The sequence below is a fragment of the Miniopterus schreibersii genome (genome assembly GCF_964146895.1).
Source record: "Miniopterus schreibersii genome assembly, chromosome: 5".
NCBI lineage: Eukaryota > Metazoa > Chordata > Mammalia > Chiroptera > Miniopteridae > Miniopterus > Miniopterus schreibersii.
This window is the reverse complement of record NC_138106.1, coordinates 86,149,911-86,168,847: the sequence shown is the minus strand read 5'-3', so window position 1 is coordinate 86,168,847 and position 18,937 is coordinate 86,149,911. Positions and strand designations below refer to the sequence as shown.

The window sequence follows — 18,937 nt, the reverse complement described above, 5'->3', positions numbered from 1 at the left end:
CTGGAGCGCGCAGGGGAGGGGGCGCGGGGCGCGGAGGCGGCGCCTGCTCCAGCGCCGGACACACCCGCGAACCACACACCCCGGCTGGCCCGCACCCCCTCTGCTCTGCGCCCGGCTCGGACCCCGGCCCGCAGTGTGCGCCCCGCGGCCAGAGGTCCGGGGGCGGGGGGGTGACCGGGGCGGCGGCCGAGCACGAGGCCAGGGGCTGGGGAAGGGAAGACAAACTCCAGTCGCTCCCTGGGACGCGCGGCCGTGGGCAGCGGCGAGCGAGGCCGGGCGGCTCCGGCCCCGGGGGACGGGCGCGGGGGGGACGCGGAGAGGCCGCCCCCGCCCCCTCCCTCCCGGCTCCACCCCCCGCGGCGGGAGCGGGCCTGGGCCCCGCGGGGCTGGGCTGGAGGCGCGGGCGCGGGGCCGGGATCCCCCCCTTTCCCGCGGGGCTGAGGGCGGCCCGGGAGGGGGCTGGGCGGCTGCGCCCCCACGCCCTGGGTAACGCCCTTCGCAGTCGCCCCCTGAGGCCCCAGCCTCTCCCAAACCGGGGGCAGGTCCGCGGGGGTCCTGGCGGGGCGCGGCGGGACCTGGGGGGGGCCGATGTCGGGCCTCAGAAACAATCCCAACCGGACGGAAGGAAAAGAGATGAAGCTCCGAGGAGCTCGGCGGGCCCCCGGGGAGGTTGGGCCGCGGGGCTCGGGACGGGCCGCTGTCCTCCGCGTGCGTGCCGGTGCGGGCCCGCCTGTGAGGAGGGTTATAAGCTCATACGGAATTGCTCAGTGATAACTGCACAGGGCATTACCCAGGTGTTTTATTGAAAGCATAAAACAAGTTGGTGTCAAAGCTACCGCAAAATACCACTTATTAGCTTTGTTTTAATTTCGTAAGAGTGATCAAGAATTTGAGCGCATGAATCCAAACATCTACAACGTTCACATGAAAGATAAAAAATTCAAGAGCAAAATATGTTTTGTGAAACATATTGCTGTGAGAGATAAATAATTGAAAGTATGTCATATGCCCCAAATCGTAAGTTTTGAGAGGGGGTAGAATGATTGAAACCCACGTGTCTTTTTGAAATTCCTGATCTGATATCACTTCAACTTGAATACTTAAGGGGATGACAAATTCACTACTTTTGTACCAGTTCTATTTTTCATTGTTTTCTTGCTCCTTACTTATATCTCTTTGCATTTCTTTTTACTGGTTTTTCTTACATTACCACCGTCAGCTTAGATTTAATATTGTATATCTTTATATAAAATTATAAATTTGCAACAGCAAACTTCAGTTCCTCACTCATATGTACCTTTGCCATTGCTACTATGTTTTACATGCATACAAATTATAAACTACGTGATAAAATGTCATTTTGCTAAAGCAGTCAGCTATCTTTTACTGATATGAAGAGAAGGAAAATAGAGCTTTTATGTTTGCCCACGTGTATACAATTATATGCGCTCTTTTTTTTTCTTGTAGATAAAGTTTTATCTCTTGCTGCATCCCTTCAGGTTTGGAGAATTTCCTTCAGTATTTTTTGTACTGGATTTCAGCTGAAAAAAATTCTCTCAGCTTCACATATATCTGAAAATACTTTCTTTATTTTGTATGAATTTTTAAAATGGTGTCTTCACTAGGTATAGAATTTTGAGTGGACAGATTTTTATTTTTTTTACTGTAAGTGCTGAGTTCCATTTTTTTTATGGGATTCATAGTATTGGTTTTAAGATTAACTTTTTTATTTCTGCTTTTGTGTATTTAGGCATGTTTTTTTCTGTTTTTTGTTTGTTTTGTTTTGTTCTATATTTGGAGTTCTCTGAGCATTATAGATGTATAACTTAGTATTTTTTCACCAAATTTGGGAAACTTTCAACTATTATTTCTTTAAGTTACCATCCTAATCCACTCTCTATCTTTTCCTTCTGTGAATTCAACTAAATATATGTTAAACCACATAATGTTCCCTCAAAAGTCATCAAGACTTTGTTTACTTTTTCCCATTTTTTAATCTTTACATTGAATAATTTTTATGGGTCATTCTTCAAAATTTACTGGCCTTATTTCAATCTTCTATTAAGCCATTACAGATCTTACTTTTCAGCTCTAGTATTTCTACTTGTTTCTTTTCACAGCTTCCGTGCCTCTGCTCAGATTCAGCATGTTCATTCATTATAACCATCATTTTCTTTAAATTCTTGAACATATTTTAATACCTATTCTACTCTATTCCAGTGTTTGTTTCACCTTGGAATCTGTTTCTACAGACTGAGGCTTTTTTTGTTTGTTGGTTTTTTTGGTTTGGTTTTTTTTTTTTTTTTTTGACGATGAGCCACAAATCTGTTTCTTAGGATCTATATTGATTCTTTAAAAAAAAAAAAATTATCTTTATTGTTGAAAGTATTATAGATGTCCCCATTTCCCCCCGAATGATCCCCTCCACACCACATCCCACCCCCCACCCCCACCTCCCGGCCTTCACCACACTATTGTCTGTGTCCAGGGGTTATGCATATATGCATATAAATTCTTTGATTAATCTCTCCCCACCCCCACCTTCCCTCTGAGATTTGGCAGTCTGTTCTATGTTTCTGTGTCTCTGGATCCATCTTGTTTATCAGTTTATTTTGTTCATTAGATTCCACATATGAACAAGATCATGTAAAAGTGAATCGGGAAGAATCAGAAAATCTGAATAGGCAAATAACTGATGAAATTGAAGCAGCAATAAAAAAACTCCCAGCAAACAAAAACCCTGGTCCAGACACTTAACAGGGGAGCTTTCTAATTCTTTAAGTTGTAGGGTTATATAGTTTATTAAAAAATTTCTTGCTTTTTGAGATAGGCCTGTAGTGCTATAAACTTTCCTCTCAGGACTGCTTTCACTGTGTCCCATAGATTTGGGGTGGTTGTGTGTTCATTTTCATTTGTTTCCAGGATGTTTTAGATTTCTTTTTTGATCTCATTGGTAACCCATTCATTGTTTAATGACATGCTATTTAGCCTCCATGTATTTTTATTATAGTTGATTTCTAATTTCATGCCATTGTGATACAAGGAGATGCTTGATATGATTTCAATTTTCTTGAGCTTGTAGAGACTTGTTTTGTCTCCTAACATGTGGTCTATCTTTGAGAATGTCCCATGTGCACTTGAGAGGAATGTATATTCTGCAGTTTTGGGGTGAAAGATTCTGTAAATATCAATTAAATCCATTATATCTAGTGTGTCATTTAGAGTCACTATTTTCTTGTTGATTTTATTGTTTGAAAGATCTATCCAGTAAAGTCATTGGGGTGTTAAATTCCCCTGCTATGACTGTATTGCTGTCAATCTCTCCCTTAAAGTCCTCCAGAAATTTTTTTTTGTATATATATTTAGGTGCTCCTATATTGTGTGCATATATGTTTTCCAGGGTTATATTATCTTGTTGGATTGATCCCTTTAGGATTATGTAGTGACCTTTCTTGTCTCTTGTATGGCCTTCATTTTGAAATCTATTTTGTCAGATATGAGTATTGCTACCCTAGCTTTTTGTTTGTTTGTTTAAATTTACATGGAGATTTTTTCCCCACCTCTTCACTCTCATTCTGTGTGACTCTCTTGTTCTGAGTTGGGTCTCTTGTAGACAGCATATATTTGGGCCATGTTTTCTAATCCACACAGCTACCCTATGCCTTTTCATTGGAGTATTTAATCCATTTACATTTAAGGTTATTATTGATAGGTACTTATCTACTGCCATTTTAATTCTTTTTACCTATGTTTCTCTATATATACACTTCTTCTTACTAAAGCAGTTCCTTTAACATTTCCTGCAATGCTGGTTTGGTGTTGATAAACTCCTTTAGCCTTTTTTGAGGGTCTGGGAAGCTCTTCATTTCACCATCTATTTTGAATGATAGCCTTGCTGGATAGAATATTCTTGGTTTCAGATCCATACTTTTCATTACCTTGAATACTTCATGCCATTCCCTTCTGGCCTGTGGAGTTTCTGATGAGAAGTCAGCTGACAGCCTTATGGGAGCTCCTTTGTAGGTAACAGCTTGCTTTTCTCTTGCTGCCATTATGATTCTCTTTTTGTCTTTAATTTTTCGCATTTTGATTATGATGTGTCTGGGTGTGGGCCTCTTTGGATTCTTACTGTTTGGGACTCTCTGTGCTTCCTGAACTTGTGTGACTTTTTCCGTCACCAGGTTTGGGAAGTTTCCTGCCATTAGTTCTTCAAACAGATTCTCTAACCCTTGCTTACTTTCTTCACCTTCTGGCATTCCTATAATATGAATATTGTTAAATTTTATGTTGTCCCACACCACAGCTCCCTTAAACTGTTCTCCTGTTTTTTCATTGTTTTTTTCCATTTGGTTTTCTGATTGAGTGATTTTTTTCTACCCTGTCTTCTAATTCATTGATTGAATCCTCAGCTTCCTGTAATCTGCTGTTTACCCCATCCAAAGTATTCTTTATTTCTGCTATGTCATTCTTAATTTCTTTCATAGTTTCCATATCTTTTCTCAAGCTGTTGATCATCCTTACAATCATTATTCTGAACTCTATATCTGATAGATTTCTTATCTCCATTTCATTTATCTCTTCTTCTGGAGAATTCTTTTTCTTTCACTTGGGGCTTTTTCCTCTTTTTGTCTCCCCATTTTGGCTGTCCATTTGTGTTTGTTTCTATATATTAGTTAGATCTTCTAGGACTCCCAGTCTTTTTGGATATCCGTTGAGGGAGATCAATGTCAGGCACTGTTTGTAAGTGGCCTTGAGTATCACAGCTTCTGGTTCCCTCTGCTGGGGCTAGGTGCATTTGGAAAGGACTTAGCTGTGCACCAAGGTCTTCTTTTCCTTGCCCCAGGTCCAGAAACAAGTTAGGCAAAGTTTCAAAGCATCTGGAAATCCACCTTTGCCTGCAGGCTGATTATTAGTCTCTTAATGAGCCTCAGGCTATTGACCACAGCAAGGCATTAACACCACAGGGTTGGAAAAGAGGTTTTCCAACAAGGTGGGATAATTGCTTCCCCCCAGGTAAAAGCTGCCTAGATAGCATAGGTCTGCCTGACAAAGATGTCCTCTGCCATATGGGGGAATCGCTCAGCCCTGGAATCTAAGCTCTATCCCCAGAGCCAGCAACCCTAGATTCTCCTCACACTGCTCTAATCCACTCTGCCCTCGCTCACTGGAACCAAGTTGAGTAGCTGTACACAAAACTTTGTGCCTTGGCCCTTTAAGAGGGTGCCTGCATTCCCAGCCATCTCTCCCTGGCAGATAGAAACCTGGCTGCTTTTCACAGCCAGATGTTATGTGGGCGCTTTTCTCAATTCTGTTGCTCTGGGCTGGGGAGCTCAACTCGGGGTTTAGACTCCAGACTTCTCAGTGGGACCCCCCCCCCCCAGCTGAGATATCCCTCAGGACCTTCAGCTGCTGCCTGTGGGATCCCAGCCAGCCCTGTCTCACCTCTACACTTCCTACCAGTCTCTATGTGGTCTCCACTTTACTTCCTTGGTTATGAGAATGTGCTCCAGCTAGTCTTCAGCTAAATATTCAGGATGGTTTTTCTATATTTTAGTTGTAATTCCAGTTTGATCCTGGAGAGTATCAATGTATCTCCACTTAATCTGCCGTGGTCTTGGAATCTCCCTATGTTGATTTTTTATTGCATACAGGATGTTAGATAATATATTGTAGAGATTCTGATTCTGTCTTCATTGTTTGAAAATGGTTAATTATTCTCTGGCAAACAGTTGAAGACTGATCGTATTTAACTTCTGGAGCCTTTGATTTATACTCTTTTAAGGCTAGTCTATCAAATGCCTTAAAGTTTTACCAAGTCCCTCTAATACTCAAATTCCAAACTCTACTTTTTTGCAGTGCACAGTAACTGAAATCTCTTTCCACTACTTTCAACAGCTACTTCCTGCTGGCATCACTGGAGTCACCCCCACACATGTACAGTTCAACCATCAATTATGGATTTGAGGGCTGTTTATAGGTAGATATCAATATTCTTCCCTCTGTGTCATTCTACTTTCTGAGATTGCCCTCAATGTACAGCCACTTTGGTGGCCTGAAAACTCTTCACTGTCATCATGCGTCAACAAGACGGAAGCACTTTGCCTGAAATCTACCTGCCCTGTCCCTGAAGCCCAGAGAATGCCAGCAGGGGAAAGAAAAAGCTGTATAAACAGAGATTTTAGTTAGTTATTATAATTCATTTCTTTAACTGGTCAATTCTCCTACAGTTTCTGTCTGCTTTTGACTGTTCTCCAATGTCTTCAAATAGTTCTTTTCATATATATATTTTTTAAGGTTTATTATTGTTATCTATGGGAGAGTTATTCCAATACAAGCTAAACAATCTTTATTGGAACTCTTAATTCTCACAAACTCATAACATTTTAAAGCATTCATTGCTAGAGAGGCCAAACTGTTAGAAAGCTCTTTTTATTAAGCAAAACCTACATCCACAAGACATCCTTTGTTGTTTCTTGATTTTATTCTTTGTTCCAAAAAGAATATATTTTACTTTAATTCAGTTACCCTTAAAGTTTTTGTAAGTAGCTGTACACTTTTCCTTAAATATTTTCTTAGATGAAACACCCTTCTTTCCTTTTTGGTATTTCTATTTGTCATGATTACAGATTCCTTACATTGAGATTACCTTACAGTTATTAATTGCCTTTTAATATTTGGTCTGATACATGCATAATATAATAAAACATCAATATTGTCAGGAACCAGCCTGAAAGATGAACAAACCTGAGTTCGAGCGGTGGGAATGAAAGAGACAAAGTTATACGATCAGGAGGACTGCCTTCCAACGAAGTGCAGCACCAAATGGCTTCAATGCCTTTATTATATAGTGAGTAACAAACAACTGGTAATGAGATGAGGGTGATACAAAGTAGTTCTTTCAAGGCTGCACAAACACCCTTTCAGAGTAGACATCCTGCCTCCTGCATGAGCCCAGACCTTGGTAATTATCTTAATTTCTGCTTCTCACAGGAACTTGTGGGGAGGGTTGAGTCCTTGGCTGCAGGCCCTCAGGCTATGTGGACCATGTCCAGACACGTAGTGGGCTCTCAATATCAAGGGTCATTGTGGGGAGGGTCGAGTCCCTGACTCCAGACCCTCAGGTGGAGTGGACCATGTCCAGACACGTCACCGGTTCCCAACAAATATGACTATTAATGAGGCTTAATTGCATTAGCTTTATTGGCATATTGATTAGTTTATTGATTTTCTTTTTTTAGAGGGAAAGAAGAAGCGAGAGAGAAGGAGAGAGAGGAACATCAATTTGTTGTTCCACTTATTTACGCATTCATTAGTTGCTTCTTGTATGTGCCCTGATTGGTGCTCAAACCCACAACCTTGGCATATTGGGACAACTGAGCCACCTGGCCACAGCTGGCATATTAATTACTTACAGTATATTTTGGTAATTAAACCTCAACTTTAGTTACCCTGAAGTCCGTCTTTTCATTTTATACTAGGTAAATTATTATAATATTAGTATTTGGTAGATGACCTTTTATTTCCTGACCTTAGTTCTTTAGTCTAGTAAGGTCTGTATGTAAGAGATAAGGGAAATGGAACCCAAAGAACTGTAGCAAACACAAGTAGGAAATGAGAGCAGGCTGAAGTTGGGTGTGGTGGAAGATCAACATGGTGGACAGAGCCTCTTTCCAGGAACTTAAATTAAGCTTTCAATGCCAATCCTCTTTTCTGCCCTCAACATTTTTGGAGTTAAAGTACTCCAGGGCTTCCACTATGTTCATACATTTTAAGACGATAAACTTCCAACTAATCAGTGTGGGAAATATCTGCATGTGTGTGAAGCATTAGATAAGAACGAGATACCAGCAATAAGCTTCAGAGTGAAGTCTCCTGTCAGATTCCTCCTTAGGGATGGATTTAACAGAAATGTTTTTATGTTTCAAACTAACTTCTCTGGCACATGATCAAGGAATAGTCAGTAAAAACAGGAAGTCTTGCCGTGAAATTATTGCTTTTCACGGCACCTATCGTGGAAGTTTTTTGTTCTCTTTAAAACCTTACCTGCTTACTTAGGGCTATTTTTTAGGGAGGTCTCACCCAGAAACTCATTCAATGGCAATTTAAGAACACAATCTGATTACCATGTTGACCTCAAATCAGCTCTTTAAAGCCATAGATACAGTATCTATATGGGCAACTGATTTTTTATTTTAGAAACAGAAACTCACATTTTGCCTATGTAATTTTATTTTCTTTATTAAAGTGTCTCAGCCTTATGACTAGAGTTAGATGTAGCCTATTGAGGATAATTGGAGTTTGTATTCTGTTAACCTATCTTGTTAGCTTTTTTCTTAGATTTTGTCATACAAAATTTGACAAGTCTGCTTTTTTATGATATATTCATGTCATTGAGACAAGTATTGGGACAAATAAAGAATCCAGTAGGTCACTGCTAGAAACTAATCTCTGGGATGACAGAAATTCAATAATCAATACTTTCTCTCATTGTTCAGCCAGCTAAAAATCCACTTAGATTATCCTGTTTTGTAATCTATTTTTTCTTTCTTGCCCACATAAATGAAAATGAAAATTTCTGCTAAGTGTATATAAAAAAAACAATGTTTATCAAGTGTTCTCATGATTTTTCTACAATAACAATCAGGAAAGGGAAATGTGTCCATTTGATGAGATTTGACATTTGAGAACACAAGATGGTTAATGTTCACCACTCATTTGCTAAATACTCTCATACTATTATTTTTAAAAATTAAACTATAAATTTGCCTGAAATTGATGATGCCATGTATTGGATATTAAATCATTTTTTCCCAAAAGATCACTTGAAACCTGTGCATGTGGCCTTGTTTGTAAATAGAGCCTGTGTCATCAAGTTCAGATGGGACCGTACTACATTCGGCCTCACCCAGGGACCGGTGTCCTTATAGGAGAGAAACCTGGACACGGACAGATACACAAGAGAATCATGACGGTGGAGGCAGAGATTGGAGTGAGGCGCCTACCAGCCAGGGAACGCCGAGCATTAGCAGCAGCCGCCACGAGCTAGGAGAGAGGCCTGGGAGTGATTATTCCTTTGGGTCCCCAAGAATGAATCGACCCTGCTCAGATCTTTTTTTCTTTATATTCCAGAACTGTGACAGAATAGAATTCTGTTGTCTAAAGTGATCTGGTTTGTGATAATTTGTTAAGAAAATGAATACAAAATGATACAAATGTTGATACACCTGAAGTTGTGCCAGAGGCTTCTTACATTAGCCTCATTTTGGGGGGTACTTTTTTCTTTTTGTTGTTCTGATTGTGTGGTTTTTGCTTCCTTATTTTCCAAATCTCTGACTTGATTCTTGGCTTCTTTTACTCTTCTGTTAATTCCCTGTAATTTATTCTTTATTTCAGTTAGTGTAAGCTTTCATTTCTGACTGGTTCTTTATGGTTTCCATGTCCTTTCTTGTGCTTTTGAAGTTCTCACTAAGATTCTTGAACATCCTTATGACCATTATTTTGAACCCTTTATCTGGTAATTTGCTTGCCTCCATTTCATTTATCTCCTTTTCTGGAGATTTCTTCTATTCCTTCATTTGGGACCTGTTTCTTTGTCTCCTCATTTTGGCTGTTTCCCTGTGTTTGTTTCTATGTATTAGGTAGAACTGATACATCTCCAGGACTTGGTAGAGTGGCCTTATTAGTAGGTGCCCTGTAGAGCCCAGTGGCACAGACTCACCAATCACCTGAGCAGGGTACTCTAGGTGCGCCCCCTGTGTGGTCTCTGTGCACCCTTCTGCCATAGTTGAGCCTTTATAGCTGTTGGCACATTACAGGGAGGAACTGACCCCCAGGCAGCTCGGCTGCAACTACAACGGAGGAGCTGCTGTGCAGCCGCTCACCCCATAGAGGAAGACACTTCAGTGGGCTGGTGCCTGCCAAGTCTGCCCCTTGAGTGTGTCGCTCATGGCGGTGGTTGGGTTGTAATCTGAAGCTGTCCACTGGATGCACTGGCTCTGGAGCCTCCTGAGAGAGTCTGTGCCCCTTCTGGGGCCACCCAACATGAGCTACAGAGAGATCTGTACGTAGATGGCTGCTGCTTGTGGTGGGCTTGACGTTCCTGGGAGAGCCAAGCTTTGAGCCCAGGCCGGCTGCCTCTAGTGCAAGGCCTGGTACCGCTTAGCAAGAGGTCAGATGCTGCTTGTTTGAGAGCTTTTATTAAAGTCTGAAGCATAAGCCAAGAGAGGCCATTTCTATGGAAAAGCCACTGGAAATGGCTTGGGTGGGGCTGAAAGTTGGGTGGGGTGGGGTTTCATGGAATGACGAGAGCAGGGTGTATGGTGTTAGGCAGATTGCTGGAGGCTCAGATATGGCTCCTGGCTGCCAGGGGAGGGCTCAGCAAAGGGACAATGGCCTCTGCCAGCACTTCTGTTGGAGAAAGCCGCCTTTGCAGCCCTCATCCTGATGCCTGACACTTCAGTTCCTCCCGCGTGTCTCTGGTTCCTTTTAAGCTGCCCCAGTGCTGGAGCTCACAGGGCGTGAGTCTGAGTAAGTCCATGTGCAGGCCCTTTAAGAGGAACTGCCTGGGACTCCAGCAGCCCTCAGTCTCACTCAGCCACAATTTCCGCTGGTTTTTACAGACAGAAGTTATGGGGTCTTCTCTTCCCGGCCCTGCATCCTTGGGCTGGGGCTTCTCAGGGTGTAGCCAAGATATCCATCTGGATTTTTAACCGCCATATGTGGGTGTGGGGCCAGCCTCTTCTGAGTCTCCATAGCTCCTACCATTCTCAGTGTGACTTCTTCATATCCTCAGTCGTAAGACTTCTTCTAAGCTGGGTTTCAGGTGGCTCTGAATGATGGTTGTTCTGTAGTTCAGCTGTAATTCTGATGTTGCTGTGGGAGGTTCTGAGTGTCGTGTTTACCTACGTCACTGTCTTGACAGGAAGCCCCACCTTTCCCTAGTTTTCTGAATCTTCACACGTTCCATGATGTTGAAAATATGATTGGCAGTGATTTTGAAAATGCATTTTCATGTTATTTTGTGCTCATGGGTGTAGTTTATATTTTAAGAGCTTGAACTCATGTACACATTACTATCTGGATCAGATCATCTTTGAAACATGGCTTGGGAAGCGAGTTGCATCTCTCAGAATGTGGCAGGAAAGAACGTGAAAGGGCAAGCGGAGTGTTTGGGGAACACATGGAACCCCAATGAAAATGATTTTAATACCACCTCAAGCAGGAGCAGATGGAAATGACTGATTCAAAAGAAAGAGAGGCCTTCGATATTTCTGAGGTAAAATTGTACCAAAAAAATGGGGTGATTTATTTTGTTGAAAAGCAATACTCCCATATACACGGATAAATATGGACACAGATATATAACATGCGCATATGTGTGAGTATATTGCATAGGCTTCCATGTGATTATGTGAGCACGGGACAGATTGTACTCACCAATCAGTTACACACACAGGATGCCTGAGACCTGGCAGCTGTCCAATGGTGGAAGGAGGGGAGACCTGTGGCTTCCAGAGAGTAAAGTAATTGGACTCAGAAGGTGATAGGACTGAGACCTGAATCACTGCTGGTCTTGAATCTAAAGACTATTGTCATCAACTTTGTTCTAAATGTCATGATAATTCAGTGTGAAAGGGACAGTGTTCTGCTCCTTCAATTTAATTATGTTTTCTTCTTCTTCTTTCTCAGAACACACTAGCTTTTCTGTTCGCTCACAGGTACATTTAAATCATTCTTCATTATCAAACGGCTTTCTAAAATCTTTGGTTCCTGTGAGACTGATTAATACGTATGTGCTGGTCTATGAAAATGCATAAAAATATTTTTGAGTCAGTCTGTGCTTTCTTTGCAGTTGGCTAGGCTATGAGACCAGCACACATTTGTGCATTTTTGCAAAATCCCCAAATTTAATGCAGTTCAATCAAAATTTTAGAAACTAGGAAATTTTAGAGGTCAGCAAAGAGGAGAAAAGGAAACATTTCTGGACATCAGACAAGAAATTTATATGTTGAGAGATGACCATTTCGAATTTGATTTTTATGCATGGCAGTCCCAAATTCCCCAAACCACACAATTGTTATGACATCAAGGTGGTCAATTCAGTGGTATAATTGTTTATGTTGTGATTGGACACCTAAGAGTTGGCCATTGTCCTTAAATGTGAATAAACAGTTAACTCGTTAACAGAGCCTCTTTTCATATGCAAAGTGAATTATTAGCTGATTTAAAGATTATGGGCTGAATCAGAGCTACTGATATTTTATGAATATATTCAGGAATGTGAATTTGTGGGGTAAGTTGCAGAGCTTTTTTTTTAGAGCAGTTCTCTCAACAAAGCTGAGAGAAGGCACAGGGATTTCCCCTGTACCCCTCCCGACGCATGCACAGCCTCCCCACAATCAACATCACTCACCAGAACGGAACATTTTCATCGAAGAGGAGCAACCTAGACTGACACATCATAATCACCCAGAGTCCACAGATTAGGGCTCACTCTTGATGGTGTACATTCTGTGGGTTTGGACAAATGTATAATGACATAGATCCACCATTATAATATCATACCGAGTAGTTTCACTGACCTAAAAATCCTCCGCGCTCTGCCTGTTCATCCCTTGCCCACAACTGCAACCCTCATCTTTTTTCACACTCTCCACTGTTTTGCCCTTTCCAGAATGTTGGTCTAGGAAAATGCATAAAAATATTTTTTAGTCAGTCTGTGCTTTCTTTGCAGTTGGCTAGGCCATGTGACCAGCACACATTTATGCATTTTTGCAAAATCCCCAAATTTAATGCAGTTCAATCAAAATTTTAGAAACTAGGAAATTTTAGAGGTCAGCAAAGAGGAGAAAAGGAAACGTTTCATATGTAGTTGAAATCATGCAGTGTGTAGCCTTTTCAGAACAGCTTCTTTCACTTGCCCATATGCATTTAAGGTTCTTCTCTGTGTTTTTATGGCCTGATATCCCATTTCTTTTTATCACTGAATAATTCCTTGTCTGAATGTAGAAGTTTATTTATCCATTCCCCTACTAAAGGACTTCTTGGTTACTTCCAAGTTTGGATAATTTTGAATAAAGCCATTATAAACACTGAGGAGCAGGTTTTAGTAAGGACATAATTTTTCAGCTCCTTTGGGTGAAAACCAAGGAGTGTGATTCCTGGACTATATGGTAAAAATATGTTTAGTTTTACAAGCAACTGCTAAATTGTTTTTCCAAACTCACATTCCCACTGGAAATGTATGAGCGTTCCCGTTGCCCTTCACCCTCACCAGCATTTGGTGGTGTCAGTGTTCTGGATTTCGGCCATTCTTAGAACTACGTCGTGGAATCTCGCTGCTGTTTCACTTTGCGTGCCCCAGTGACCTGTACTGTGGAGGGTGTTTTCATGTGCTGTGCTCATCTGCCATCCGGTAGATCTTCTTTGTTGAGGTGTCTGTTAAGGTCTTTGGGCTGTTGATAAATTGTGGTGATTCTTTTCTTGTTGAGTTTTATGAGTTCTTTGTATGTTTTGCATGACAGTCCTTTGTCAGATGTGCCTTTTGCAAATATTTTCTCCCAGTCTGTGGCTTGACTTCTCATTCTCTTGACATTGTCTTTCACAGAGCAGAAAACTTTAAGTTTAATGAAGTCCGGCTTATTAATGATTTTTTCCATGGATGATGTCTGTGGCGTTGTATCTAAAAAGGCATCACTATACCAAGATCATCTAGGTTTCCTCTTATGTTATCATCTAGGTGTTTGATAGTTTTGCATTTACATTTAAGTCTGTGGTTCCTCTTTACCCACAAATTGTTGATATAAGAAATTTCAAAACAATGTGGTATAAATTTCTCTTTGAACCAAATGATCAAAATGTAACAGCATTAAAATGGAATATATTTGCTTTTTTTTTTTTTAATAGTTTGCTTTACCATGTCTCTGGGTGGCACTTGTAACATATTCTAAAACACTGGCAGACAAAGTATATTTACTAATTATTTTTTGAACAGATACTATATTATCTTCCAAGCTCCACATTATAGATGAATTTGGGTCTCAGCAATTGTCTAAAACATGATTCTCAAAGCTGGCTGCTCCATAGGCAAACCTGACTAGATTTTTAATACCAGTGCTTGGGCTTTATCCAGAGAGATTCTGACTTACTGTTATGGTGTGAGACCCAGAAACTAAGGACTAGGTCTAGTTCTAATATTTTGAGGGAAACAAGTAAATAAATTACCTTTCTCCGTTTCTTGTTTCTCTATATTACATTTTTTATTGTTTTTGTTTATTAGTATTTTTATATTAAAACCTGGCTTTCTTTCCTTTGAGTTCACACGACAGAAAAATGGTCTCTGAGTCAATCATTTGTGGGGATAGTTATTTTGTAAAACCATGGATACTTCTCTAGTAACTTATAAGATAAAGATGTAGAGTATTATAGATGACCACTTAAAAAAAAAGCCCAAAGCAATATAATAGTAGGTAATATAATAGTGTCTAGTTAGACAGAAATTATCTTGAATCTCTAACTTTCTTCCCTGTGTTGACATGTGAAGTAGGACATTTCAGCAAAATCCCTGTAACTACATTTTAAAAAATAAAAAAGTATTTTCAATTTCATAGGTAAACTGAATTTTTACTAATGAAGTAATTATGTTTTCTTTAAGCTGACTAGGTTCTCTTCATTAGCTTTTATTAATCCACTGTGTCTTTCCCTGTGTGGACTCAGCCACCAGGCAGTGGAGGCCGGCAAGTTCCTGGGCTTTGGTTTGCTAATGGAGGGGCCGTGAGGAAGGGGAGGAAGGGTGAATAGGGAACGTGGGAGTGTTAGGTGATAATGAAGAGATGGGATAGTTCTTTTTTGACTACCTAGTAAGGACAGCCCAACGCTCTTCTAAATCTGAGAGCAGATCCGCTAATCTTTAAGCAAGACTTTTGTCGTCTTTGTTACTGTTGCTGTCTCTCAGACTATAAGTATAATCCCTTCTCTCCTTATGTTCTTGAAACTAGTCCTCTCTTACGTTTTACCCATCATCAGAAAAGTGTTCGTGTTTGGTTTTTCAAAGCTTTGAAGCTGCAACTTGTCCAGTTAGAAAAAAACATAACCTGGTTTTCTTTACTCTCCCGGATGCTTTAGCCTACACATACTGCGTTCATCGCTCCACCGATGGGCTTTGGCGAAGGAGGGAGGCTTTCGCCAGCGTCCCTCACACCATCACAGATTTTCACGAACATTAGAAAAGTGCTCGTCTTGGAGACCTTGACCAATAAGCCTAATAATCGTAACTTGACGCAACTGTGACAAACCGAGACAATCACCCATTGCTCCCTCCCCTCCCCTTTGCTTAAGCAGCTTGAACTAGATTTGAAGCATTTCTTTTTGAAAAATCAGGTGACCATCTTTTTCCACAAATCAGGGTAATTTATCTCTGCTCCAGCTGAGGTGGAAATAAGTGATGCTATCATTACACTTCTCAAAAGAGCAGTTTACTTCTTGAAGAGCAAGACGCCAGCTACTTAAGCTCCAACCATTTTTGCTTATGTATCTTTTAATATAATTGTAACCCTGTCTCTTGTCAAAGTCTCTTAGCAAAGAAATAGTTGGGTAAAACTCACTTGATAGAATGAAAAGAATTAATGAAAATGCTCTCATCTCAAGTTTTAGAAAACAATAGTTATTGATGACATAGGTCTCTACAAACTCCTTTTGAAATACAGTGGAACCTCGGTTTTCAAATGTACTGTGCTCCGCAAGGCCGTTCGAGTTCTGAAACATTCAGAAACCGAGGGATCCACAGCCGCAGCGAGGCCTCAGGACCTTGCCCTCGGGGGCAGCCGGGTGGCGTGTTCCACTCCTGAGGTGTGTTCGAGAACCGAAGCATTTGCTGCCGGGTTTACGGCGTTCATAAACCTAAATGTTCGTCAATGGAGACGTTCGAAAACCGAGGCACCGCTGTGCTTTAATCTCTGTCAAGCCTGTTCAAAGATGAGAAAACTTAAACTGTGAGAGGTTAAATAATAATTTGTGCGTTTTCTCTGTGTCTTTGAATGAGTTCATGAATGTTGCTGCAGGGATTCAATCCAGATACTCCGACTTGAGTCCAAAGCCCTTTTCACTATATCATGTGACACCCACTTAAAAACCCCCACACAATTAGGAAGCTGTCAACATTCATATAAAATAAACCAAAATCTGCATGACTCAGTAGACTGTGCTCAGTACGATTCAGCCATCTCATGTGGCTGATTCAAACCTAACCTACATTAGTAGATGTCCAGCGTCCAAGCAAGGAATGTCACATACGTTTTACTGTATTGCGCAATGCTAAGAATGTGTGAGAAATTTTGATATTTTGCTCCTGGAGCTTTATCTCAAATAGGGTTGAGGAACTGAAGATGTCTTAAAGAAGAGTTATCAGAATGAGAGTACATCAGATATAGCTTTTTTTTTTTTGAAAAGCAGCTAAAACTGGGAATATTTAGTCCAGAAAAATGAAGATTAGGAAGGAGAAAGAGTAGGCTGGTTGTCTTGAAGTATTTGAACTATTTAGAAAACTTTGCATCTCAATGTGTTTCAGCTGAAAAGAAGGAATAAATTTTTTAGGGGAGGACAGCAGGTTTTCATTTAATATGTCACTTCTAATCATTACAGCTCTCCAGAAGCTTCAAAGGGCCATCTCACGAGCAGTCCCAGACATTGTACGGAGGATGCCCGAGCCGTGTGGCTCCAATCCAGCCCCTCGCTGGAAGACTGGGAACCTGAGAAAGGAAGATTGGGGGGGGTCACTTTTTAGTTCAAGAGGTCATATCATACCCAGTACTTTGACCATGAAAAGCGTTTGTCTGCAAATACTGATAATGATGATAATAACAGTGAATTATACTATTCATCTCTTTTCACATTTGAGAGGCTGAATACAGTACGTGCACTCTCTTGGTCTTTATCACTCTGTTTCTAAAGCAATAAAATACCCTTTTGTTTTCAGTGAATGCCCTCAATTTAGAAGCAGCGTCTTCGCAAGAGAGAGCATCCTGGAACTGAAAGCGAAACTCTTGGCCCGCAGTGCGCTGGCCGGGGCCAGAGCAGACAGCTGTGCCCCACGACTCTCCCGGAGAGCTTTGTCATGCTCACTAAAACACGTCTTGAACTTCTCTGCCTCGCTATCTCAACAGGTCAGCTAGAAATCGGATCTTGTCACATAGTTTTATGTCTTTGCAAATGTTCTGTATCCTTTGGGTACTTCCACCCATATGGGTGGTTTTGTAAACAGCAAGACTGCTGGATTTGGAGTCATTTGTGCCCTATACCTGTCCTCCTCTGTAACAGTAAAATACCAGTAATGCTCACCACACGATTGAGGTAACCATATGTGTAACGAATTTAGCATAATACATAGCAAATCATAAGTGCTGAAAATATTATTAGTTGGTTTGATTATATTCACACACATTGTTTCAATCAAGTGTGATCCACAGTCATGGACAGCTCTGTGAAGGACCCGCTACAGCTTCACTATACCAGCTAAAACTTTTGGGTGTTGGTTTGTCAGTCGTCTAAAATAAAGTGTGGTTTGTTGAACAATATCATCTGTGACACAAAATTCATTGTAAAAATATCAAATAAATACTTGTAATAAATGCTATCTTTCATTGGAATAAAGCAATAACTTTATTTTAATCTGTGAGTTTTTCTTTTCTTTAAGATATGGGAAGGTGAGAATGAAGAGACATTGTGGAATTGGATCAAGATAAATAAAGTTTTGGATTCTGGAGCAAAAATTATGGAAGGTGATGACTAGAAGACAGCTGCCTGTCTCCACCACCAACTCCCACGTGTGTGTTCCTCCCGAGTCCAATGGGTGCCGATGCCACCAGTCTGTGCCACTGAGGTCTGTGTTCCATGGAATGGACACCAGGTGCGGAACCGTGAACTCTGGGGCTGGATGAGACTGGAAGTCAGGGTTCACAGAAAAAGCCAAGATAATACTGAGTCGTGCACAGATCCCTCCTGCTCTGTGTAGAGAAAGCAGGAGGACACTGGGTCATCAGGAGGTTTTCTTGAGGTGCCTCAGTCAAGAGCAATGGACTCCTCTGCTTTCTTTCTACCAGTCTTCTCAGAGCAGAAACAAAGTCCTCATAAAGACCTACATGATCCGGCAGCTCTGACCTCACGCCCCGCTGCGGTTGCTTTTACTCAGGTCGCTGGCATCTTTCTGATTCGTGATAACTGGAGTCATACTCCCACTTCAGGATATTTGCAATTGTTCACCCTCTGTCTTTTCCAAATACTATACATATGCTTATTTAAAATTCTTATATTAATGAATGCATTTTTAAAATTTATTTTCTGCCTCTCCCAGGAAAGAGTTAAAAACATTCCATGCACAATAGAGACAACTTTGGAACTTAAGAATAAACTTAACAAGAAATGGATAGAACCTTCACAAAGAAGACTGAAATTTAATGAAAGTTGTAAAATACATTGTAAATGTAAGCAATGCTTTTGAACAGGAAGAGTCAATATTTTAAAAATCAGTACATTCAAAATTAATATAACAGTACACAAAAATTCACTTAAAAAAAAAACTGGCTAAAATGACCTTTAAATAAATGGGGAGGGGGGAATAAATGCCCAAGACTATCCACAAAAAATGTTAAAAGTGCAATTTGATTACATAGTTCCCAGTAACAGGGCCATTGAATATTTTTTAACAATGAATCAAGGCAAAAGTTACAAAAAGACATGTATTGTCTCCCCTTCTCCGTATACCCACCATGGAGGCTCTTTTCTCCTCTCTCAACTGAAAAGCGTTTGTACTATCTTATTGCCCATTAATTTCTCAACTCCTTGCAATCCGTCTTGTTTCCTTAGTTCCCCATGGAAATGATTTTGGCACAGGCACCAATGACCTCTGTTTTCCAAATTCAGCAGGAACAATTCCTCTTTTATT

The 18,937-nt window shown here is 40.8% G+C and overlaps 1 long non-coding RNA gene across 1 annotated transcript; it reads left to right on the top strand.

Moving 5' to 3' along the window:
• The first annotated feature begins 25 nt into the window (after positions 1–25).
• Positions 26–18,561, top strand: LOC308558021. Its single transcript, XR_013998928.1, has 3 exons — positions 26–154; positions 16,973–17,159; positions 17,690–18,561. It is a non-coding gene; the product is annotated as an uncharacterized lncRNA (long non-coding RNA).
• Positions 18,562–18,937: the final 376 nt, after the last annotated feature.